The 20,861-nt window shown below is 34.1% G+C and overlaps 1 long non-coding RNA gene across 1 annotated transcript in view; it reads right to left on the bottom strand.

Annotated features, from left to right (window-relative positions):
* Positions 1 to 20,031, bottom strand: part of LOC146999076 (uncharacterized) — a 201,910-nt gene extending 181,879 nt beyond the window's left edge. Inside the window, exon 1 of the long non-coding RNA XR_015039401.1 lies at positions 19,912 to 20,031. This is a non-coding gene — a long non-coding RNA (uncharacterized LOC146999076). The remainder of the gene's footprint in view (positions 1 to 19,911) is intronic.
* Positions 20,032 to 20,861: the final 830 nt, after the last annotated feature.

Below are 20,861 nucleotides of genomic sequence, written 5' to 3'. Positions count from 1 at the left end.
AGAAACATATGAGACATAGTAAGGTGTGCGTAAAGCAGAAGCGCTGTGCGGAAATATGCTCAGTTCCCATAATACATAATGTACATACTTTCATTGGGGCTTCTGTTGCATGATTTACATATTTATTTGCATACACTACATTCGTGCATTGTACGGATATTATATATTTCGATTTACGATAACACATCATTCCATTGGGTGCCCAGTGCTTTACACAGATAAACATGTCAGTAACATTATTTCTGCTCGTTGCTGGCTATTGAAAGCAGATGTTTACATGAGACTCGAAATTGAATGTGGCGCTTACAGAATGTGTACATACTGCGAATACCTAATCGTTGAGTACATTGTCTGCAGTACCATGCTATTGTGGCACGCAAATGTCTTGCCATAGGGCGTTGATTTGCTGTAAAACTGCGCAGATACTCCTTATAGCTGGCGGGTGTTTGATTATGAAACGAAAGTAAAGCGTTCTATTATTCATTGGATGTGGTAAGTGGTGGTTTGTTGTTAGATCGCAGTCAAATAGGTAGTGCTCGGGAGAACCTAGCATGCCACAGACACAATTGTCAGATGTTGAGATGCCATGACGCATAAAATAAGATGGAAATGGGCCATGACCCGTTATGTATTGTGTCAGTGGGGCTATTGTTTTAAGACGTTCCGTGTCTACCTTTGGTAGGAAGTTATACGTCCTTCTCCCTGTGTCGCCAATAGTTTACGGACAGCTGTGTTGGACGCTTGCCAGAAAATGAGATACGCAATTCATTTGCGAACTAAATCAATTTACTGAGAGAGTGATCACATAATTCGCGAAAAAAGAGGTAAGGGAATTTGAAAGAAAATTTAATTAATTATATAAAAATCTCCCATGGTTAAATGCGAGTTTATTATCATTTCCCCATTTTTTGAAAGATTTTTATTCTAGAATTTTTTTATTGGCTGAGCGGAAAGGTGATTTTTGAGAATATCAAAACTGCAATTGAAATCAGTTCGGGCAGTTAGCGATTGATTAAGCCAATTATAAACAAATTTTACCGTGAAAGACCGAAATTGGAGAATGTCGACTTTCACCGGAAAATGTCAACATTCACCAAATACGTCGGTGAAAGATCGAATATTGCATTACATCCTTGTACATTCGGACCCTCACCGGTGTATGTCGACAATGACAGATATGCTCTGGTGTAGGTTGAAAAGAGAGGAGTATATGTACACGCTGTCATTGCGAAAGGAAGTGTTTCACAAATAAATGCAGTTGTAAAAGCAAGGGCCTCTTGTGCAATTCAAAGTGTCATAATAGTTTAAGTTGTTGCAATAAATAAAATTTGAATCACGTAATTTAGTAAGTTTTTAACTTCTATTATTTTCCTTTCTCATTTTGAATGTACAGTGTGTTTTAAGTTCTTTCTTATGTTCTTAAGTTCTTAAGTCTCAAGTGCATTTTCTCGCGACCGAATTACGGAGAAGAAAATGTAATATTTTTATGTGTTCAACATTCACCATTAGTACATGGTGAATGTCGACATTTACCGGTGTAAGTCAGAAATAAGAGTATTTGGAAAATATTTCGGACATACACCAAGCGACTATGTGAATGTTGACATTCACCGGTGAAAGTCGACATTCTCCAGATTTCGGTGTTTCACCGTAACGCAAACATCCCAAAACTCCTCGCTAACTGGCCTCAGTCCTACTGCTAGTTCGATTCTTTCCGCTGTTCTCTTTGTCCTCGCTAACCGCTCTTCATTGACATCTCCTTCCGGATCTTTATTATCCAGGTTATTGTCAGTGAGCGACGAGTCATAAAAATACCATATTCATTTCAGTGAGCGAACCTTTCGGATCTGATAGTAAAGAGAGATTCTGACCATCTCTAATTCCCATATTTTTCGTATGCAAACAATAAAGATTATTTAATGAAATCCAGACTCTGTTTAATTTACATTGTAAAAATGCATTTGGAATAATGCTTAAAAAGCAGTTTTATAAAGCAATCAAACGTTTTTGCGAGAGCTCGAACAATTTCATGACTTATTATGTGTTGAAAATTCTACAACTTTAAGCGCTATTGGTTTCTAAACGTTTTTGGGAATGTCAGATAAACGCGGATAATTGAGGCTTCAGGTGCTGAATTAGGGATACGAAGGTACTGCTATAATATCTGTACAGTTTCTTTTAAAATGCCCTCTGCAAAGGTAACCAACCTTACGTATTACAGTTCCAATCTTCTTTTCTCAAATATTTTGCTTCATATTAAGCCATTTTTTCGGTCGTTGTACATTTGCTAAAACTACTTATAAGCAGAAAGATTTTCTGTAACTGAGTAGAAGTTGAAGTGTCTTTTATAAATAGAAGGCGCAAGGAATTTAATTCGTTAACAGCCTGGACAAAGTTTGAATTGTTTGCGAAACTTATTGGAAAAGAGAAAATGTTGTTAATTAAATTCCCTTGTTAATACTGAGGGTTACATCTGTAACTATGACCGCAGGTGACAACCTTTGTTACGAGAGAAATTGATTGCTAATGAATGCACGTCAACTGATTCAATAGAGTTTCTCTTAATGGTATTGAAAACTATTCCATGGAATTTGTTAAACGAAAATAATATTAAATAGATTGTTGTTAATTAAATTATCCTATTACGTGAAAGAACATTCCATGTACTATTGCTTCTTCTCAGTTCAAAATAAATCAGATGATAGAAATGAAGTTGTTTTGAACGCATTAATTATTTTTACTTTCAATAATGTAAATGGATATTACGTATTGTTGTAACAAAGCAAATGATTCAAAAATAATTTCTGCTTTTTAATGATATTTTCTAATAATTGCTATTAGAAAATAACAACTAATAAATGCCCTTGATATAACTCTTTTTTTTTGTTTAGCTAGTGCTAAATCAGGTTTAATAATTCAACAGCATCTAATGTTACTTTAATAGATTTAAGAATTTTGTAGAAAAATGTACATAAACACAAGAATGTGAATGAAGAAATGCCTATATTTGTATCCACTTAAAACTGGTCTGAAAACTATTTACTGACGAGTTTTAATTTTAACTTGTTGTCTGAACTTTTAGTGTACAAAGAGTAACTCCTCTGTGAGACTGTTTGCAAAACTCCTTTTAAATAGGAGTACTAATAAAATTTATTACAATTAGCCATAAACGGAGCATAAACATTATTCTCCGTTACTGGTCTATTAAGTGGTGCAGAAGATTTATAAATGGAATAGTCTTCGAGACGGCATGTGACAGGCTAAGAGCTAAATTTTACCATGCCCATTGGTAAAAGAGGGTGCGACTTTTGCGAGAGTTTATGACTATAATCATTTAAAATTGCAGTCTGTAGTGTTGAAATGTCTGTTTGCAAAACATTTCCATCATAAAATCCATTGCGAATTCTGAACTTGTCCTTTTTTATAAACCAATCATGACCAGGAAGGATTTTTAATGTGGACATTACCATGCAGTTTAGCTCTCGTGAAACTTTCTTGTAGTGTTTCCAGAACAGGTAACCTAAAGTGTCCGAAATAATCTGCTTAGCCAACCTATTCCCAAAAACATTTTCCTCGACATCAGTGTCTGAGAGCAGCCATTGGAAATGGTTTTAAAAACTTATATCGGTATGTTTTCTCATTTCAAGTATTTTCCTGCTGGTATTAATCAGGGTTACACCTCGGAACTTTTTTTAGGTATCAATCGAGCTTTAAATGTTGTTAATACTTTAAGTATGTTCTAAAGTCATATGGCATGTATTTTCTGTTAGAATTGCTATTGGTCCGACGTTACCTTCCATTGCTTGACCTTACCTACCATAGACTTGACCCCACAGAAACTTTCTGTTAGATAAGTTATTACACTCCGCTGATGATAATGCTTGTATCATCGCGTGATAAATCTTTTCTTACAGCTAATAATAAATATGTTTCTACATTCTAATTGTGTTTCTCATGTTCACAGTTTGGATTACCTCTTAATGAGGTAAGAAACTTTGATTCTACTTTAATCATTAGTTAACTGCTTTTAGGAATAAACAATTAAACTGCGTGATCCTTTAACACTTTCATTATGTAGTTTGTTATCTTTTGCAGCGGAACAAATATTAGTCATTGTAAAATTCTGCAGTAGTATGTAGACCAGGTATGGTCAAATTGCATGTTACTACAAGGTCTATGTTAAAAATTAAAGGAAACAGAAAGGCCAACGGTAGATTTATTTAAAAATTACCGCAGCCATGCATTTATATCATTTTTAAATTTCTCTCTGAATAGAAAGAAATATTTGAAGTTCATTTAATCTTAATTTTGGATTTTATAATTAACGTGATCCCTTAATATGAACATGAATAAAGAATTCTTGTTACTGTATTCAATTATAGAGTCTCGCATTCTTTAGCAACATAAACCAACGAGCACTAGAAAGATTGTAGAGAAATTATCCTCGGGTCTTATGACGACAGACAAAGTCAGAAGAAGTGTGCAAATGACCCCTTATTCAATCAGTATTCAATCAGTTATTCAATCAGACCTTATGTAAGTCTAAGTGGGGCACAGACGGCCCCACTTAGACTTACATAAGGCAACACTTCTAGCTTAACTAAGTAATACTGAACTTAAAATAGACTACGATTAAACTAGACTAATGGCTCACAGGAAAATGTAAACGCACGGGAAGGCTCTGGCTTGCAGAAGCCGGCGGGACAAGCCTATTGTTAGAAGCACTCAATGCTACTAATCAAATCGCTAGTCAGTCAAAGTAACAACGTGGCTTTCAAGCAGGCATAACATTCTTTAAAATCTCCTTCCCAAGCAATTGCTTAAATAGCACTTCTTTCTCCCTTAATCTGAATAACTGCTCGCTAACTGATTAACATTCTGGCGTGAGTGAAAAGGAGAGTGAAAATAAAGTTGCTTTAAATAAAAATTAACTATTAGTCAGAATAAAAATCAATCTCCACACAGTAAAAATGACACACTAACACAGAACTTCTATGACACAATTTTAAATATTTGAGAGATGTATTGAATATTCTTTTTTCAGCCAGAAAGCGAATAGTTTTTTTTTTGGGGAGGTCTAATTTCTTTATTTTTTCCCTGCACTTCATTATAACTATGAACTAATTTTGATTGGAATAGATTGAGAAAGATTGAAAATATAGTGTCTGTGTGATAATGTAAAAGTCTTCCCTTTTACATTATGATTAATATGTATTAAATTATAAATTATATTTTCTTTAGAAGAAAAAATAACACAGAGATTTAAAAAACGGATGTACCAAAGTTTTTTTTATTTTTAACCGATTACTTTAAAACAAATCAAACGAGGCAGAGCGTTTGCAGAGAAACTTCAATTAGATATACGAAAATTATTCAAGATAAGCTGCCAGTTTAGTACGTATTTTAGCATGAAAATTAATAGCTCAGTTTTGTTACACAGTTAACACAAGGACTAACATATTGAGATATTAATAAATCGACACTTTTAAATCATTTACTAAATTCATTACGTGAAAAACTGGATCAGCAGCTATGGTTTTTTCTTCTATTGCAAATTTTCCTACTCCGATTCCAGACTGGCTGCATATTTTGTTTTCCCCGTGTGTAACGCGAATAAGGTGGTCATATTTCCTAAGAAAGTCCTCCACGAAAACGTCCCTCCACTTGAGTAGATAGCCGTCATGGGCCTTGCTACACGAAGGCACCTATTAGGCGGCCACCGTTACCTCCTATGAAGAGACAATCAATTTACATCCATGTTGTCTTCGGTGTTCGACCCCTGACCCTTCTGTATGGCAGTCACTGCCCCTAACAACATTCCAATCTGCGAGGCGCAAAATTGAAATGGTAATAAAAGATGAATAATATTTTTTATAATAGAAATTACTGTCTATGATGAGCTGTTTTGCTTTATTTAGGAAATTTTAAACATAAACAAAATCATCCTATAAAATGTTAAATGCTAAATGTATCACCCCTATGTAACCATTAAGTCACGTTGTAATGCACTATTTTTACCTAAGTTTATATTAAAAAAAAAGAGAGAAATAAAGATATGCTTAAATTTGCCTAAATGTAAATTTCAAAATTTCTTGCTATCTGTTAAACTGAAACTTAAATACATCGATAATTATTAATTTCTGCATTATTATATATATTAAACTTGTGAGAATATCGTAACATTCAGGGGATGGATAATATCAAAAATGATCAAATATAAATAGAGTTTCGAATATTTGATAATTATTAATAACAAATACAACATCATTAAATGCTTAGCAAGTGGTCGCGCTATAACCTGAAAGTCCCAAATGTCATAAGCAGAACTGCTTTGCTTGCAATAAGACTTCACCTAACCATGAAGTTTGAAGCTTTCACTGTGAGGTGAAAAGTTTTTCATAAACCTTTATGTAATAGTAACTGCAGTGGAGTTTACAGGATATGCAGTGCATTGTGTAGCACCAACTCCTCCGAAAGCCGAGGTTTGCGCGTATGGGATCATTAACTTGTTAAACGTGTTTCCGAAAAGACCTTGTTTTTAAGCACTTTATTTCACACTGTTATTAAGAATGTTCGAATAATCACACTGATTTATAGCATCAATAATTATATGCAAGTATCCAACACTGCTTGCAGTCATACACACGAACACCCATCACTGTGTTGTACCACTGCTTGTATATTTTTCTTCTTCATAGCTTCACCAACGTTCTGTTACTCTTACTTGCATCTAGGTGATTGCAAAATTGGGATTTACTTTCATAGAAAAACATTACTTTCCACCAAAATTCTTTGATTTGTATAATGAACTCTTCTGTAAATTCTAATCTCTTCTTTCAGCTTTAGTTATGAGAGGTTTTCCATTCAGCTGCTCAAGCACGATATTCGGAATTTTTTCATCAGATTTCTAAATGATATGGATTGAATTATCTAATGATAGTTTCTAAACGTTTTGTCGCAATCGAAGAACTGCAAAAACTTCCTAGAACGATACTCATTTTCTGCAGATCTTCTTTTTACTTCCTTGTACGAAGTAAAAAGGATGTATTGTAATCGAGGATAAATTTAGGTATCATATTTCAACGAAAACATCCATTTTGACTGCTATCGAATGCAATTTAACGATGTTTTTGCGTGGCATCTGTACGTAAGGACAGAATAAAGGACTCTTTTTCCTCAAAAAATTATAGAGCTGATTTCTAAAGTAGTACTGATTTCTGATTCTGAAAATGAATTCCGAAGAGATTTTTTCGTCTGTACGTACAAATGTATGTATCTCGCATAATTCAAAAACGAGTAGCCTCAGAAAGTTGAAATTTTGTATATAGGACTGTCATAATGTGTAGATGTGCATCTCCCATTTTGGTTGCAATCGGCCGCACGAAAAGTATATATATATCTCCACTCTGTTACTCGGCTCAGTGAGCTCAGTTTTGTTTATTATTATATATTTGTAAATTGTGCACTTTCTGCTTTAAAAATGATTGAATTATGTTTTTCTTATCTTCCGGTTAATGTTTCTATGCCTTTACGTGTTCTGCATGCAATAATTGTGGAATTATCAACAATTTAAGTTTTTTTAAGTGCGGCTAAGCCTAATTTTTGTTTAGCATGGCAGCCATAATTGTTTACATTTGAAACTTGGCAGAATAGTGGATTTATTGCCAATTTAGAGAAACTAAGCTTCGCAACAACAAAATAATATCATCTTTTATTATTGCGAATTAAATAATGCTTAATTCATTCTGGAATTATCATTTAAGTTATTAGCTTGTTTTTGCGTAGAAACTAATTTTAATTGTAAAAACTGTTATTTTAATTGTTTTACCTGTACTTTTATGTTTATCTGTATCTTTCAATTTTTAATGAAAAATATTTTGAATTTTTATGTATTTTTGCCTTGCCGCGAAGTGAGAACTGAATCAATTAGTAGCGCATGCGCATTAGCTAAGCGGCGCTGAATCGTCTGTGAAAAACTTTCTTTTTTATTCGTTTAATTTCTTTTATATATCCTTTTAGATTATATTTGAATAGAACATGTGGTATTTCTTCAGATGATTGCACTCTGAGTTATAAAATGAAAGAGATGTAACGCTGTTGTTAAGTGAATTAAGTGAACCTAGCGCCGAAGTGTCGCTATGGTAAATAAAGTGAACTTTGAAGAGTGTATTTATTCTATTGTTGTTTATGCGCTATCGAAGAAGTAGATTTAATTCAAAATTCGTTAACTGTTAATTCAATATCTTTAAATGAAATGCAGGAAAATTGCGTATAATTTAATATTCCGTACAAGAAAGTCATGTGGTGTACACATCAATTTTTAAAATTTATATATGATGTATTCACTGCCGCAGAGAGAATCTATCTAAGCATTGGTAGTGATTATGGTGCTGGCCCTGGTACTGATTACGGGTGGGCCCTTAAGTTAGGCAATAAGAAAATCAACTTTACGAGTAAGTACTTTATTAACAAGTAATGCCTATTTCTCAAAATTAAAGTATAATTTTAACAAATAATCTGAAACATCACTAAAATTTGACGACGAAAAGCCTCAAAATTAGATATATTTCACTGTAATGGCAAATTTTGTAAGGCAAAAAGTTTTTGTAGAAAGGCACTTTTTTCTCTTGTTAATTATTTTAACTTGTTAACTTAACGTGTAAAAGGGAATTTCTTCCGAGACAAGTTGATTAGATTTTATTTTTTAAAAAATGAGGAGCATTTTTAAAGAACCGAGCCTCCGTAGTTTGCTCCAGGTCTGTTTAATCCCCCGCTCTCTACGGAGCTGAATATATTGCCTATTTCACGTAGAGATCTTCCCTTTTTTTGCATAATTTTTTGAATAATTTTATCATGGGATTTGTAACTTTAACCTGGCATTTTAATTTTTCGTTTTCACAAAAAACGAAGGATTAACTCAACGAGCAGAAGTAAGCTGTACAACTAATTATTACTATGGTAACAAAAGATTCCAGACGAGAAAATTGAAATTTTTAAGTGCATGAGTATCTTTTCCTTCACAGTTTTGAGCATTTTTTATGTTTTAACAAATATATTGTTATGTTAATTGATTATATTTGCAGAAAATACCTTTAGTTTTAAGTGCTCGATTTTCTTTATTATTTTGATATACATTAGAAATAGGTTGTAAACTATTTAGCATAAACTTGCTTAAAATTTTTATGCGTGGTACTCGAATACTTTTTACCTTCAAAGTGTATAGGACATTAGTTTTCTTATTCCATGGGAAAGGAAAGTTTGCCAATCACAACGAAATACGTGGTTCCATTTTTGACTTCTTTTAAGGGTATCATTCGACATCCGTTTTGTTTAGGTTTTGAAAAGCGCAGAATTTTGCTATTAAAACTTATATTTTAATTTTTATCGAGTTAAAATGTTGAACTGCCTAAAACTCTCTTATGATAACAACATATTTTGTCAAAAGTCAAAAACAAAGTCCAACATTAAGAAATCAGCGTAAAATTATAAAATTTTTTAGCAGTACTAGTTTAGATACTTTTTGAACTATCTTCTTCAGCTGCTAAGTGCAAATGAACCAAATAAAGGGCGAAAAAAATAAGGAAAGAGATAAGAAATGTTGGACAGAAGTTAAGCTACCGGCGCCATCTATTGATGAAACAAGAAAAACTAAAACAAAATTTCTTTAACGGCGAAGGTAAAGATAGATTGCAATTGGGGTCATTAACTAGAGCAGAAATGATATTTTGGATGTCAAACGCTTCTAAAATATCTAATTCACAAATGGAAGACGTTTTTCTGAATAATTTTTACAACTGAAAAATGGAAAGTGTGATTTTTCATTTCAACAATGCTGAGAAACAGCTTTTAAGAAATTTTGTTTTAGTTTTTCTTGTTTTATCAATAGATGGCGCCGGTAACTTAACTTCTGTCCAACTTTTCTTATCTTATCTCTTTTCTTATCTTTCTTCACCCTTTATTTGGTTCATTTGCACTTAGCAGCTGAAGAAGGTAGTTCAAAAACTATGGCAACTAGTCCTGCAATAAATTTTTATAAATTTATGCCTGTTCTTAATGTTGGACTTCGTTTTTGATTGTTATTCAGCGTGATATTTAAACTAAAAAAATGTATTTTGTACTAGCAACAGTCACTATAAATAAAATTTAAAGGAAATTTAGATTTTGTAAATGAAGTACACTCAAAGAAAATTTAGATTGGGTAAAAAGTATGTTTAAGTTACCCTTCCATGAGTTGCTTAGACCTTGAAACGTACATTTAATTAATTCCAAATATTTCTCTAACAGTTTCTAATTCTATTATTCTTGTAGTGACTGCATTTTATTTAGTTTTAGTCGAGGAAGACAATACAGAAAAAAATTCTCGAAAGCTGTTCTCATTTAATTAATTTTCACGCCATTTTGGATCAAGGATGTTGACTGCCCGAAAGGTTAGACTTGAATACCGGAGGAAGCGGGGATGTTTGTCAGCGTGTAATGTCTAAGCTGCAAAGGGGCACTCAAAATAAACCGAAATCTTCTAGAAAGCTTCTGGTAGGGCAAAAGGGGTAGGAGACCCTCCGACCGCCCTCGTGAGAAGTTCTCTTTCGAATTTCAGTTTACGGCTGAAGCTTAACGTTTAGCTACATACATCATTATCTCAATCACTTGCGGTACTACAGAGATGCTGGCCTGGCTTCTACCGGTACCGTATACGTATAGTTACTTTACGTGACATTCATCACCAATATATGCAATAAATCCCCACATTTTGCAACATGAATAGAATCGAGTTTCCCTTAGAAAAGTAATTCTTTATTTAGGCAGATAAATCTAGTATGTTAATCCAGTGGCAAAACTCTTTCCATGAACGCTATATGAAATTTAGAATTTAAGACCGTGGCATAAGTAATATTTAAATCAAACTGTGAAAGCATAGCAAAACTATCATATGATTATTATTTGGCCTACTTTTAGTGCTATAACTAAGAACGAAAGAATTTGAAGTGTTGCTAAGATTGTTAAATGAGGGCTGAAGGACATCAAGACTGCACATGTGATCTCCAAAACGGCACCGATAAATTTTCTTTCAGATTTATCTGCCATAAATATTCATTTTGTAAGTAAAAAGCAGTATTTGTGATCAGCAGTGAAAGGGACATGCTTCTTCATATATTTTCCTCTTTCACGAAGAAAGAATACGTTAGAGCCCCATTCATACTACGCTTTCAGAAAATAAATTGTTTTTGATTCGCTTTCTTTTGTATTTTATTTCTGTCAATTACGATTAAAGATCCCGAGCACATCGATTGTTTTCACGTCTCTTTCGTATTTTCTGCTACCGGAAACTGCTTTCTTCTACCGGAAATGAGCCGGCAGAGACTGTCTGTCTGTCTTCTCCGTGGAACGGGCGCCTTTCTTTTTCCGAAATCTTCATTCAAGGTTTCTGAGTGTGATAGTTCCTCATCTGCCTTTATTGAGAATGTTGTTTTTGACTGGTGTCATTATGAAACTCGTGATACATAGCTAAATTTCGTGATGAAGACTCTGTGTGTCCATTAATGAATATCTTTGTTGTAGCTTCGATAGAGTGATGTATTGTATTTGGTATTCCATTTCTGTCAAAACCGCTACAATGGGAAATATAGTGATCTGTGGTTGAAACGCCGTTGGTTGGGTAATTCCGAATTGTGTGGTTACAAATCACGCGTTGGTTCCCGTATTGAAAAAATAAAAAAGAAGGATTTACACAGAATAAAGAAATATGTACTAAGGTTTTTAAATACTAAATTTCAGAACCTATTTTTTATGCATTTTAGTCAATAAGTTTAATATGAATAAAGGGTAGTAAATAATAAAAATTTTCAAAATTTATAGTTTGAAAATAAATGTAATTGAAATCTTTATACCTAATACTAATTATTAATTCTTCCACTCTGATATAAGCTTTCGGCCACAGATTGTTTTGCAAAAGTGTTAATTCGCGGCTGATTTACAAAATTTCACAACTTATCCTGTGAACATCGCAAACGTTTGCCCTTTGTCTCCCGATATGATATTATTGCCTTATTATACCATACCTTTATATATGTTATACCATGCATTCGCAACTCGTTGATTCTGTACTCGTAGCTGCAACTATGAGGTGAGCAAGAACTATGTGCGTTATTGAAGTTTTAATTTTAATTTCTGATTACTTATATTAAATAGAAATTTTGTGAAATCCTTATGCAATAAATTTACTGGATGAATTACTTTGTAAAAATGTCAGGGTTCAGACCCTTCTCAGAGAAATGCATATCGCTCAAAAATGCATATTTTAACTATAAAGAATAATTTTCTTTATCGCTTAGGACAGAGTTTCTTAAACTACTGGGGGTCGCGGGACCTGCCAAACAGAGGGTCACCAAACATTTTAGCAGTTTTGATATTTCTTTAATTTATTATAATAATTTTACAATTACGAAATATTTTTACACAATGTATCTGAAAACAAAGATAAGATAATACAGACAAAGAAAAAAACGAAAACTTTTCGATGCATTATTTTTATAATATATAAACGTTCATTTTTCTTGCTTTGCACGTGACGCTGTCATTTCGTCTGTTACTTATTTAAAATTCATATTGTTCTATGTCTTAAAATTAGAAATTTTAAGACATAGAACAATGTGAAAATTTTATGTTAGTTAATGATCAGTTAGTGATAATGATCAGTTAATGATAATCAGTTAATGATCTAAAACTGCAATAGTATATTACAGTACAAGTGAAGAAAACTGACAGTTTCACACACGCGTGTATAGGATTTACGCAATGCTTATGGAGTCCCACAAAATGTTTGTAAATATTATGGGGTCTTGGAAGTCGCGAAAAAATCTCAGTGATAAAAAGGAGTTCCGACCGAAAAAAGGTTAAGAAACCCTGGCCTAGGATATGCCTACTCTGAGCCTTGGTTTTTCAAAAAATGGATGCTATACCTATCTTGAATGGCCTTCGTTCAGAATAAAGAGAAATATGTGGGGGGGGGAGTGAAAGTAAAAGTGTTGGTGTGTGTTGGTGTATTTAATTATGGCAAAGCACACTAGGGCTATCTGCCTAAGGGGAGGAATGCCTTCGTGGAGGACTTTCTAAGGGAAACTGGCTCGTATACACGTTACACATGAGGAAAACCACGAAAACACCCATGCAGCCAGCCCGTTCGCGGGATTCGAACCTTGGACCGAACTACCAGTGTTCAGCGACTTCACCGCTCGGCCGCTGGTGGGCCGAAAGTAAAAGAGCAGGAACGTTAAGGTATTTTTCGCTACCTTAAACAGCTTAAACATGGATGACTTAGGGCTAGTCATTTTTATTTACAGCTTGGAAAATTTCTTAAAACATCTATGGAAAATACCGAAAAGGTTTCAATTGAAGATATCTATGCAGTTCGATACATCCGATTTTCATACGTTTGCAGATTCGCTGCAACCGTATAAATTAACGTTAAGTTTATAGGGGAATGAACTGGACGAAGCAGTTTGTTCGTTAGATCTGCGGATGTTTGTTATAAACAATTGGCGTTCGACTGCATATGACGTTAAAACATATTAATACTATTGATTTGAACGCTGAGTATTCAGAAGAATTCTTCTTGCATTTTGTACTTAGAATTCAATAACACAGTTATTACAACAAGCATGAAACCAACTCGAACCTTAATTTGTACTTCAGCTTGAAATTACTAAAATTAAAATGGCTTAGAGCTTAACATCATAATGTCTTGCGACGCGAGAATTCAGCTGCGATTAAATTACTTCAAATGTAGGCATTAAACTGAAGACTTAAGGCCCTGCTGCTTTCCTAATGAACCTTCTAATGTGACTGCAAATGAAAGCCAAACTCACCAACAAACATCACAGCTGGTAAAATAAGATTTAGAGCGCTTCTGATGTTATAAGTAATTAATGCTCTTAAATGAAATTTTCGATCATTATTTAAACTCTTAATTATTAACTGGCATTTCTGGAGGAGTTGATCAAAAATAGAAGTGTAGGCAAGATTCATTAAAACGAAACAACAGATTAATCAAAATGAAATGGTTTTAATACTGGAAATAATTTTAATGATTCCCTAAAACTTGATCTTCAGAAACATTTCATGCCTGATTTGCCTATTTTTATTTTTGTGATGGCTACATTTGTACAACCGTTAAAAATTTGTGTTTTTGTTATTAAGCGAATAAAATGGAAATAATAATTTTTACATATTCCTTACACCTTACTCTAAATTTCTGTCTATGATGAAAAACATTTATCAAAACAATGGATACATCATCCCTTTTCTCCATCTCTCTCCCCCCCATATATATATATATATATATCTGAAATAAATTATAGCTTACCCAGACAATTTTGTAGTTAAAATGTTTTTTTAATCTAAAATAATTTGAAATTATTATTGACATTTTTAAAGGTGAGAACCGTAAAAAGCTTTGGCTGACAGATTTTTATTAGAGAAGTTATCTAAAAAATAACTAAAAATGTGTTTTATTAAAATATAATAATAAATTACATGATGTATCTGATTAATTAATTTCATACTTATACGCCATCAGGAGACCGGTTTTAAACGAAATTATATCCATCAACTAATATCTGGCCTAAAAAAAGTTTTCTGTCTTCCTTAATTAATCAAACGTAACTAATATTCATTCGATAATTTCACTTCTGAAAATAAGAGATTAGTTTAAGTTTAAACCCGCTGTATCTTCCAGTAAAGTTTCCTTCAGGAAAAAAAAACTATAACGGGCTTTAGAAAACGGTTCCTCGTCGAAGCATTAAAATAAAAAAGCCAGAAAAATTTGCTGGATTTAAAATTAATCTAATTTAGAAGCATGAATCCCTTTCAGAGCATAACTCCAAATTTTAATTATTTTAAATGTAAGGCTTTAATTTTATATATTTTACGTAGCGTATTCGGAAACTAAGTACCGTTTCATTCTAGCGCCGTCGCAGCGCTGTGGTAGGCGTCCCGCGCATGCGCACTAGTCTTTCTTGTTCACTGACTTTCAATTGTCGCCATTTTGGTTGCTCTATGTTGTGTTTTCAGTTTGCTGTGCACATTCAAAATGTTTAATACAATTAGTTCTCCCGCTGACTGTGAGATTCGTGCCGTGATTAAATTTTTGAACGCGAGGAATGTTAAACCGGCCGAAATTTATCGTCAAGTGACAGAAGTTTACGGTGAATACGCGATAAGTGATGGAATGGTGAGAAAGTAGGTAAGAATGTTTAATGCAGGTCGTTCTGTTGTCACCGATGATTTGGTAAGGAAAGTTGAAGCAATTCATGAGAACAGACGCTTCACAATGACAACTCTTTCAGAGGAATTTCCACAAATTTCATGTCCTGTTTTGTTCGAAATTGTGTCTGACCGCTTAAATTATCGCATACCGTGTTCCCGATGGGTTCCAAAAATGCTCACTGATGTTCACAAAACAAAGCTACTTGGTAGTGCCCTGACATTTCTCACGCGGTACAGTGATGAGGGAGAAAACTTTTTAAACCAAATTGTGACAGGTGATGAAACTTCGGTGTGTCATTTCACACCAGAATCGAAACAACAATCGGTGGAATGGAGACACACTCATTCCCAGAAAAAACAAAAGTTCAAAGTGACAATGTCATCACAAAAAATCATGTGCACTGTCTTCTGGGATAGGAAAGGTGTTTTTCTTACTGAATTTCTCCCCAGAGGTGAAACCATTAATGCGGCACGATATTGTGAGACTTTAACAAAACTAAGGCGTGCCATTCAAAACAAACGAAGAGGAATGCTCAGTAAAGGAATTGTGTTACTCCATGACAATGCTCGGCCCCATACTGCTGGTGTCACTCAATCGTTAATTCGACAGTTTCATTGGGAGCAGTTCGATCACCCGCCGTACAGCCCGGACTTGGCGCCGTCCGACTATCACTTGTTCCTGCACATGAAGCGCTTTGGATCTGATGATGACACGAAAAATGCTGTGGAGTCGTGGTTATCGAAACTGGCAGGAAGTTTCTTTGCCGATGGTATACAAAAACTGGTCACCCGCTATGACAAGTGTTTGATCATTGGCGGAAACTATGTTAAAAAATAGTTTAAGACATGTATTTTCATGTAGAAATAAAATTGGATTCGAAAAAATTGTTTTACTATTTTTTTTTTTTTTTTTTTTTTTTTTTTTTTTTTTTTTTCAAAACGGTACTTAGTTTCCGAATACGCCTCGTACTTTACGATTTTATTTATTTTTATTCATTTTAGCCTACTTAAATTATAATTGTTTATAAATTAATTCTCAAAGTCCGTATTATAAGTTTTAATGTTTCACAAAAAATGGAGTTGAAGGAACAACTAACGTTTTTTAAAGCTCATATTTTTTAGCGAACTGTATTTGTAGTATACTAATAAATATATCTGTTATGGGCGTTTTATTAAGTAAAAAATTATTAGAAATTAAATATGATTCAGTTAAAGTTCAATATGATTCCGTTTCTTTAGCTGTTGCTTACAAATTAATTGTAAAGATAAGGCAGTTGCTATAACATTCTTAGTAACCGAACTCCTCGTTTGATAAGTCTTAAACAATAACCATTAAGCCGATAAATGTTTCATCCCGAAATTTTCAATTTCATCACACCAGTTAGGAGGCAAAGCGCCTGAAGGTTGAAATCCTCAGCTTTTACGACTATCTTTCGCAGTTTGTATCCCCAAGTGTTTACATGTAACGACTTTCCGTACTAGTTTGCCGTTTCGTTTGCGCATAAAGAAGCGCAATTCTTGTCGTTAACGGTCACTAACCGCTTCTTCTTTCAATTTGTTCCTAAGATAAGAACATTGGAAGTAAAATGCGTTCTTATTCGCTTTTTTGTCTCTTTGGAACTCCAATCGCTTTTTATTGAAATCGCTTCCATGAATAGAATGTCAGTGTTCATTGTTAGAAAGAAATAATTTTTTAATTGGGAAAAAGTCAATTTTAGATTGAAATTGGTTTTACAAACAGTCTATGCTTTTAGAAGAATTTCGGCGTGGGCGCGTCTCAATTCAAGAGCGAAAAAATTCTGCACAATTTTAATAGAAGCTTAGGTTAATAGATTAAGGCAAATCAACTTGAGGGCTATTTGTTTAAAGGGAAGGATGTTCGTTGTGGAGGACTTTTTAAGGGAATCTGGCTCTTATGTATGACATAGATGGGAAAAACAACGGAAACCAACAATAGAGCCTGCCCGTTAACCGGGAATCGAACCCTGGTCGAATTAACAGCGTTCAGCGACTTTATTGCTAGTCTGATAGAGGGCAGTTTTACTGGAAGCAACGAAATTTTAACACATTCTATTGGCAGTTCATTGAGAAATGAGACAAAAAGTAAGCAAAAGACATGACGTTTTCTCGTCAAGGTACGCAACTTTTATTTTTTCCCCCTAAATTTGTGGTTTTATGATAGAAAAAATACATACTCCTTGGGATCAGACTACAATGGAGCACCTACGTTTTATATATGGGCCGAGATTGAGCCTGAACATTGTATTTTCGGAGTACATGTATCTGGAGAGAGCATGGAAGAGATACTAGCCCTTCGTCATCAAGGCAAAGATAACTTCGGTGGCGGAAGTGTAGTGTTTTGGGTAGGCATTTACGTTGAACGCTTGCACACCGCTTCAGGCGTTTAACAAAGGCTCCGTGACTGCTATGAGGTACAGAAAGGAGATCTTAGAAACGTATGTTCGACTTTTCAGGAACGCATTTGGTTCTGGGTTCTTGTTAATGGACACCGACGAACGTACAGATGCGGTTCAGCTGGCCGACTATTACTTGGAGAGTGAGGTATGGATTGGTCAGCCAGATTTCGTGACTCTCATTCTATAGAGCTTGTCTGGGACGATCTTGAGAGAGCAATTTCAACTCGCCAGTGTCCTCCAAGAAACATCCCGGAGTTAAACACTGCTTTGAACAGGAGTGTGATGGGACTGCCACAGGAACTTCTTAACTGCTTCCTTCCAGTATGCCGTCACAATGCCCGACCTGTCTGGATTTGAGAAGGGACCATACTCCCAGTTCGATATCATAATGTGGATTTTGGACATTTCCCCATTATGAACTTTATTGATAATCATAGGGGCGTACATAAATGACTTTTGAACAGTACACATCTCTTCCTCTATTTCAATTGTATACCCATACCAAATTTCATTAAATTCTGTCAGTTAATTTCTTAGAAATTCGACATAATGCGTTAATTCTCTTAATTTTGCACATAAGCGTAGTTATACTTTCACCCATAGCTACTTTCACACTTGCAAAAATATTAAAAACTCATTCAAGTACTCAAAAGCAGAAGATTTACAGCACTTTTTTATTTGAAAGCATTTCAACTAGACGCTAAGTTTTAAACTAGTGAATATTAATGATATTTTTTGTTTTGTACTTCAAAAGATTAGATGTTTCTAAGATATGACAATCTCCAAATCCTACGCGTCTTTGATTTTCTTTTTCTCTCTTTATCTAAGTAATATAGAAAAAATTACGGTGCCTTTGAATCAAAGTTCCTTTTTTACTCATTTTTCTCAGGATTATCGCCTTTTTTGTTAATAAAATGGCTCATGACCCGAGCTTATTTCGAATAATCTTCCTCAGGAGAAGGGAAACAATTCTGTACGGCAGTTCGCAATGGCGTTAGAATATCATTTATAATTACTTTTCTGTTGCAACTGTCCATAACTCTAATGGATATATTATAAACTTAATATATTCTAAACTAAATGATCTAGATTATTGCAAATAAAATAAAGAAGTATTAAAACGGACATTTATTTTTCTTAAAACGCTGAATTTGACAGGAAATTATAACTTGAAAGATGTGGTAAAGATCGTATGTCCAGTTTTGGAAACCGGATATTTTGCTGGCACTGTGCAGAAAGTAGATAAAAAATCTTATTTTTCATGCAATGGCAAATGTATGCATAATAAATGCGACGTAATAAGTATTCAGTCACAGATATTTGTAATAATAATGGTAACAAAATTAAAACTCAGAATCCACGTCACATCTGGCGTCCAAAGTAACAGAACGTGATTTTTAATCATTCGAATCGTTCAGTAAATGTGCGTTCCACAGATATTAGTTTAATGTATTTAAAAAACTTTATAAGGTATTTCTCCCGCCTTCTTAGCATGCTTTCGTGGTTTAGTGGTACTGGATGCTGGATCGGTATTCCAGAGGTCCGTGGTTCGATTCCCAGAGAAGGCGTTTGCTAATTTTTCATCACTTAAAAAAATCTTAATGTCTCTACAACTTGGTTAATAATGTCGCGACGTAGAGTATATTCTGCGTTGCACTTAAAATAGAAGCAAGAACGAGGATACGTATGAAATATTTTTGCTGGGATTACGAGGTGTCCAGAACTGTTGATCTTGGATAAATACAGCAAAGACTTCCGGATGACAAAAGTTATCGTAACTGTTTAGATATATAGAGTCAACGAAAGAGAAGGATCTAATTTTATATTGTGCTTTAGCTTATTCTCATACTTACTATTTATTCTGGATTATCGCTATTTTTAAATAGCGGTTTACAGTGAACTTGAGTCTTTTCATAGGTCTTGAAAAACTGCAAGCGCATGAAGTGGATCTCATGGGGAAGAAGATAATGAAAGGGGGCGCAAGGGAAGAAATCTTGGGCACTTTATCCCCTGAGAAGTTCTTAACAGCTGGAAATGAGTGGAGAGGGACCGTAACGTGGTAGGCGTGCTTTGGAAGGGAGAGTACTTCAGTTCTGATCATATGACCTAACCTAAGATCGAGCTTGTTAATTAAGATCCAATAGGATTTTACAATGAAGTTTGGGTGGGGGCAAGCAGAAAATGATAAATTTATGAAACATTTTTCTATACTGAAGACGTCTAAGAAACTTACCAAAGTGAATTCTTGGTATTAGAAACAGAAATGCACTAAATTTCACATAAAGTTGAAGTTCTGGAGGAAGTGTGAACCGTATGGAAGAATGAAGTAATCTCTCCGTAGAATTAAATAATCCTATAAAAGAAGTACGAATTACATCATTGCAGCAATCTGTAAACATTTTAATCATTTATATTACATTGTGGTATTATTTAGTTTCTTATTAGCCCAAAGGGGCATTAGTCCTGAGGGGCTATAGTCTCGAAACGGCATTTTGGCCGAATCACTATAAGCGGTTATATAACTTTTCAAATTGTTGACATCAAGTACTATCACCCTGTGTTATATTTAAAAAAAATAAGTAATGAAGAATCTCCCTGAATATGCGTATGTTACTCGCATTGTGAAACAACAACGATGCATATTACCATCAGATTTTAAAAAGCATAGTCTTCCACCCGAATATGGGCACCTGGAGGTCCGTATCTTGAATTTCGAATTTGTTTTATTATCTGTTTAATATATTTATTAAACGTTAAATTTTTAATTAAAAACGCATCGATTTCAAAGCGAGCAGTTTCAACACCACTGTGCGGAATAAAATATTTTTATCTCCAGCGCACGAGACTGTCTATCGGAAACTCTAAGGATATGTTTTTAAAAATATTTTTAGCCCAAATGCTCTTGAAACGAGTATGTATGTGTTGTGTAAAAAAAAAAAAAAGACTCTTTGGGGCATAATATGAAATCTGAAAGCTTTCAAAAAAATTTTTTTTTTGTTTTTTAATATCTTCTTTTGTGTCTCTGATGTGGGATTATTGATCTCGTTATTCCGAGAGTAGCAATGTTTAGAATATAAACCTCGCTAAATGAAACGCGAAATACGCTCCTTACGAGAGTATTGGCGGCTCATCTTTCAAGAAGTTTATAGAAGCTTTTACTACACCAGACTCGTGCGCGAGTTT

This window comes from Stegodyphus dumicola, chromosome 1, assembly GCF_044657685.1.
Source record: "Stegodyphus dumicola isolate Sdum_Otavi_A_Nest chromosome 1, ASM4465768v1".
Classification (NCBI taxonomy): domain Eukaryota; kingdom Metazoa; phylum Arthropoda; class Arachnida; order Araneae; family Eresidae; genus Stegodyphus; species Stegodyphus dumicola.
The sequence above is the reverse complement of the archived record's forward strand: the minus strand, read 5'-3'. Positions and strand labels throughout refer to the sequence as shown.